Here is a 6,624-nt window from a genome sequence, read left to right on the forward strand (position 1 = left end):
AAGTGCTCTCTGATGCCACCTGTCTTGGGAACTGTCCAGAGTAGAAGCAAATCCCCATGGCAAACCTCTTCTACTCTGTGCAGTTCCCGAGACAAGCAGAGGTGTCAGCAGAGAGCACTGTTGCCAGACAGAAAAGAACTCAACTTCAGCAGCTGATAAGTACTGGAAGGATTAAGATTTTTTAATAGAAGTAGTTTACAAATCTGTTTATCTTTCTGGAGCCAGTTGATATAAAAAAAGTTTTTTTTTCCTGGAATACCCTTTTAAGGATAAACATGCTTATTATTATTATTTATCATTGTACAAAAGTGGCCTCAATCTGTGGCCCTCCAGATGTTGCAAAACTTCAACTCCCAGCATGCCCGGACAGCCAATGGCTGTACGGGCATGCTGGGAGTTGAAGTTTTGCAACATCTGGAGGGCCACAGTTTGAGACAACTGTTGTGCGAAGAAATGGCCTGATATTTTTTTGCTGTATACAAAATCTAGACAAAAAATATTGGCCCCTTCACATTCCACCTCCAGGAGCTTTTTAGGGCATTTATTAAAGGGGTACTCCAGTGGAAAAAAAAATATTATTATTTTTTTTAATCAACTGGTGCCAGAAAGTTTAACAGATTTGTAAATTACTTCTATTTAAAAATCTTAACGCTTCCAGTACTTAGCTGCTGTATGCTCCACAGGATGTTGTGTAGTTCTTCTCAGTCTGACCACAGTGCTCTCTGCTGACACCTCTGTCCATGTCAGGAACTGTCCAGAGCAGGGGAGGTTTGCTATGGGGATTTGCTCCTACTCTGGACAGTTCTTGACACGGACAGAGGTGTCAGCAGAGAGCACTGTGGTCAGACTGGAAAGAACTACACAACTTCCTATGGAGCATACAGCAGCTGATAAGTACTGGAAGGATTAAAATTTTTATATAGAAGTAATTTACACATCTGTTTAACTTTCTGGCACCCCTGTAATGCTTTCCTGATATTTTTAATAATATGTCAGTAGAGCAGCAAAGGACAGGTGTAGAAAAAGGGCAGGGGCTCAAGTCCCTTTTTGTGTCTGTGTGTGCATGTCCATGCTTCAAACTCTGTCTTTAAGGACCTTTGCAGCACTGCAGCGGAACCAGAAAAGGACTGATCCCAAAGGTATTGAAAGAGCTTTATTCGTTATTCAGTCATCATTACAAATCGTACAATAAATGACAATCGCACAAAGCATGACAATATACAGCACAGGTTCCCTAAGCTTTACACCGTACCACATGCTACACTAACACTCCGCTCCATCACTTGATATCGAAAGAAACAAAGTAGAAAAACAACAACATCTTACAGTCTGTGATCAGAGAGGGGCGTGGGAATAATGGGGGTGGGGAGGGATCACAGGGTCTAACTACTGGGCCAACGTATGGGGAGGTAGGGGAAGCAGAGGGGCATTAATCCTCTTTTTTATCGAAAAGGACCGGACCCAAACTGTCTTGGTATATTGAACTATTAATAATCCCCCCTTAAGGCCGACCCCTGAGGAACAACCCCATCCCATTACCCCTCCTCCACCCAACCTTACAGCCAGCACAATGCAGTCAGGCAGGTTCTTCTGGCATTTACCAAACCAAGACTAGTCAAGACAGAGAAGTCTGATCCAATCCTCCACTGAACACGTTTCCCCTGCTCCATTGGTGGTGGCTTTACCCTGCTCCATCCTGGCATTGTGCTTAGTGATGTACGGCTGGCATGCAGCTGCTTGGCAATGAAGCTCCTGGAGGGCACAGTTTTTGTGCTGATTTTAAAGGGGTACTCCGGTGGAAAACTTTATTTTTTTTAATCAACTGGTGCCAGAAAGTTAAACAGATTTGTAAATTACTTCTATTAAAAAATCCTAATCCTTCCAGTACTTATTAGCTGCTGAATACTACAGAGGAAATTATTTTCTTTTTGGAACACAGAGCTCTCTGCTGACATCACGAGCACAGTGCTCTCTGCTGACATCTCTGTCCATTTTAGGAACTGTCCAGAGTAGGAGAAAATCCCCATAGCAAACATATGCTGCTCTGGACAGTTTCTAAAATGGACAGAGATGTCAGCAGAGAGCACTGTGCTCGTGATGTCAGCAGAGAGCTCTGTGTTCCAAAAAGAAAATAATTTCCTCTGTAGTATTCAGCAGCTAATAAGTGCTGGAAGGATTTAGATTTTTTAAAAGAAGTAATTTACAAATCTGTTTAACTTTCTGGCACCAGTTGATTAAAAAAAATAAAGGTTTTCCACCGGAGTACCCCTTTAAAATCAGCACAAAAACTGTGCCCTCCAGGAGCTTCATTGCCAAGCAGCTGCATGCCAGCCGTACATCACTAAGCACAATGCCAGGATGGAGCAGGGTAAAGCCACCACCAGTTGATTTAAAAAAAAAAAAAAGTTTTCCACCGGAGTACCCCTTTAAAGGAGTTAAGTAGTGAAACATAACTTATATCCAAAGGATGGATAGATTGTGGGGGTCCGACCGCTGGGACCCCTTACGATGACCTGAACGAGGTCTCGGCAATCTGCTGGAAGGGGGCGTGCGGACCCCCGCACGGAGTGGCATGGAGGGGGCATGTAGGCCACAGCTTCCTGTGGGGGTCGGCACGGCCGCTTCCAGCAGACTGCCGGGGGTCCTTTGGATAGGGGATAAGTTATGTTTCACTGCACTACTTCTTTAAAGGGGTACTCCGGTGCTTACACATCTTATCCCCTATCCAAAAGATAGGGGATAAGATGCCTGATCGCGGGAGTCCCGCAGCTGGGGACGCCCGTGATCATGCATGGGGCACCCCGATTTTAATCAGTCCCTGGAGCATGTTCCGTCCAGGTCTGATTACGGTCGACCGCAGGGCGGGCGGCGTTTGACGTCACGCCTCCGCCCCCGTGTGACGTCACGCTCCGCCCATCAAGGCAAGCTTACGGTAGGGGGCGTGATAGCTATCACGCCCCCTCCCGTAGGCTTGCATTGAGGGGCGGAGCGTGACGTTACATGGGGGCGGAGGCGTGATGTCACACGCCGCCCGCCCTGCGGTCGCTGGTAATCCAAAGGATAGGGGATAAGGTGTCTGATCATGGGGGTCCTGCCGCTGGGGACCCCTGCAATCTCTCCTGCAGCAGCCCATGGCAGCCGTCACGCCCCCTCCCATAGGCTTGCATTGAGGGGGCGGAGCCGTGACATCACAATACCCCGGCCCCTGTATCGCCCTTCATCAGCCACGGAGTGATCTCTGCTCCGTGCAGCTCATGAACGGGGGGTTCCAGGAGAGATTGTGGGGGTCCCTTTAGATAGGGGATAAGATGTCTAGGGGCGGAGTACCCATTTAATGCCAGGTAAGGGTTTGGTCTCTGCAGTTATGGAGTCCAGCAGGGGTCAAGTCCTGGAAAAAAAAAGTGTGGTAACTTATCCAAGATTTCCACTCAAGGATTGTTCCTGCAGCACTCCAGCTGATAGTAACAAGGTCCTACTGTGGAGAAAGTGCAGGAACTCAGTTCCCACGCGTTCCTGCAGGACTTAAGCCCTGGAGTCCAGCGAGTTACGGCGACTTTTTGCACTATGAGCCCCAGCACTATGTGACCCTGCTCCATAACGTTAGGTAGTGTCCACCTAAACTTCTCCGTATGGCCCTTTTCTCTCATTGCTCCCCATTCTCGTGACGGGGAGCAATGGGCAACAACGGGTCCCAGAGGCTCACATTTACTACTATGGGGGCCGCTGGGGCCGGTTGTTTTTAGACGGGAGTAGTAGGAGAAAAAGACGGCTCCTGCAGTCATTTCTTCTTGGCTCCCCTGAAGGCCGTCACACTGCGTCATAAAGGAAAGTAGCCGAATAGAAGATCTACCGGTCACCGCTGATGGTGGAAGATCTACCAGGGTCACCGCTGATGGCGGAAGATCTACCGGTCACCGCTGATGGAGGAAGATCTACCGGTCACCGCTGATGGTGGAAGATCTACCGGTCACCGCTGATGGTGGAAGATCTACCGGTCACCGCTGATGGCGGAAGATCTACCGGTCACCGCTGATGGCGGAAGATCTACCGGTCACCGCTGATGGTGGAAGATCTAACGGTCACCGCTGATGGCGGAAGATCTACCGGTCACCGCTGATGGTGAAAGATCTACCGGTCACCGCTGATGGTGGAAGATCTACCGGTCACCGCTGATGGCGGAAGATCTGCCGGTCACCGCTGATGGTGGAAGATCTACCGGTCACCGCTGATGGTGGAAGATCTACCGGTCACCGCTGATGGTGGAAGATCTACCGGTCACCGCTGATGGTGGAAGATCTACCGGTCACCGCTGATGGCGGAAGATCTGTCTGTAATACGGACACCGCATGAAACCGGCCTAAAAATCCCAGAGTCTCCGGCTTCTTATATGTATTTTGGAGAAACGACGACCATGCGGGAGATTTATGAAAACCTGTTCAGAGGAAAAGTTGCCCAGTTGCCCATAGCAACCAATCAGATCGCTTCTTTCATTTTTCACAGGCCTTTTCAAAAATGAAAGAGACGATCTGATTGGTTGCTATGGGCCACTCAGCAACGTTTCCTCTGGACAGGTTTTCATTCTGAGATTATCTTTACATAAATGTCTTCGCCCGCTCGCCTTCTCTCTGCTCTATCAATAGATAAATGCTAATAATGGACATTATATTAAATATTTACTTTTATTACACGAGTCGCTATCACTTCCATAACTCTCCAGGCCAAAGTTAATAAAAAAGTCTCCTTATTGATTCATTATTGATCCTCACACAAGTTCCATACCTTTGGCTTATTACGTATCATTACACGGCTCCCCCGAGGGGACTCTGACTTAACGAAAAGTTAGAAGATTGTCTTACGTTTCTTCTTCTTTTTTTTTTTTTAAACACATACTTATTTTTTTATTTTTTTTTATTTTATTTTTTTAGAACTTTAACAAATATAATCATATTAAGCCAATTTCACATTAAAGGGTTATCCAAAACACACACACACAGGGATTACCCTAGAGTAATGGTCTGAAATTGTGGCCTTCCAGATGTTGTAAAACTACAACTCCCAACATGCCTGGACAGCCAAAAGCCTGTCTGCCTTCTCCAGAAATTCCACACTGTCCCTGAAAGGTAAATCAAGGCTTCCCTCTCATTTCATTTCTTTGTGCATTGGTCTTCAAACTGCAGTCCTCCAGATGTTGCAAAACTTCAACACCCAGCATTTCCGGGCATGTAGGGAGTTGAAGTGTTGCAACATCTGGAGGGCCACAGTTGGAGACCACTGCCCTAGAGGATGCAGGGTGTAAATGTATGCCCTGCACCTGCTCCCGCTGAGGAGCTGAGTGCACTTCATACCCGGTAGGTCCCTGTTGCTATCAGCAGAAAGGACCCAAGGATAATGCCAGACATCCCCGATTGGGTCGATGTGCAGAATTAATCCTTTAGATGCAACATCAAAGTTAATCACAGCACCTAAAAATGCTAAAACTAGTTCTAGTGCTAAAACTCAGGGAGCTGATCGGGACCACCGAGACTAGATTGCGGGGTCCTGATCAGCTGAGAGCACAGAAGGAGGTCACTTATCCTCAGTGATCGGTGCTTCAATAGTGCAAGCAGCGTCAACAGCCTGTAGTAATGGAGCGGCGATAACACTGATCAATGCTGTTCTATGGCAGCCTGTAGTAATGGAGCGCCGATAACACTGACCAATGCTGTTCTATGGCAGCCTGTAGTAATGGAGCGGCGATAACACTGATCAATGCTGTTCTATGGCAGGCTGTAGTAATGGAGCGGCGATAACACTGATCAATGCTGTTCTATGGCAGCCTGTAGTAATGGAGCGCCGATAACACTGACCAATGCTGTTCTATGGCAGCCTGTAGTAATGGAGTGGCGATAACACTGATCAATGTTGTTCTATGGCAGGCTGTAGTAATGGAGCACTGATAACACTGGTCAATGCTGTTCTATGGCAGGCTGTAGTAATGGAGCACTGATAATACAGATCAATGCTGTTCTATGGCAGGCTGTAGTAATGGAGAGCTAATAACCCTGATCAATGCTGTTCTATGGCAGGCTGTAGTAATGGAGCGCCGATAAGACACTGATCAATGCTGTTCTATGGCAGGCTGTAGTAATGGAGCGCTAATAACACTGATCAATGCTGTTCTATGGCAGGCTGTAGTAATGGAGCACTGATAACACTGATCAATGCTGTTCTATGGCAGCCTGTAGTAATGGAGCGCTGATAACACTGATCAATGCTGTTCTATGGCAGGCTGTAGTAATGGAGCGCTAATAACACTGATCAATGCTGTTCTATGGCAGGCTGTAGTAATGGAGCACTGATAACACTGATCAATGCTGTTCTATGACAGGCTGTAGTAATGGAGAACAGATAACACTGATCAATGCTGTTCTATGGCAGGCTGTAGTAATGGAGAGATAATAACACTGATCAATGCTGTTCTATGGCAGGCTGTAGTAATGGAGCGCTAATAACACTGATCAATGCTGTTCTATGGCAGGCTGTAGTAATGGAGCGCTAATAACACTGATCAATGCTGTTCTATGGCAGGCTGTAGTAATGGAGCGCTAATAACACTGATCAATGCTGTTCTATGACATTCTGTTC

Source organism: Hyla sarda, chromosome 12 (genome assembly GCF_029499605.1).
Source record: "Hyla sarda isolate aHylSar1 chromosome 12, aHylSar1.hap1, whole genome shotgun sequence".
Taxonomy (NCBI): Eukaryota; Metazoa; Chordata; class Amphibia; order Anura; family Hylidae; genus Hyla; species Hyla sarda.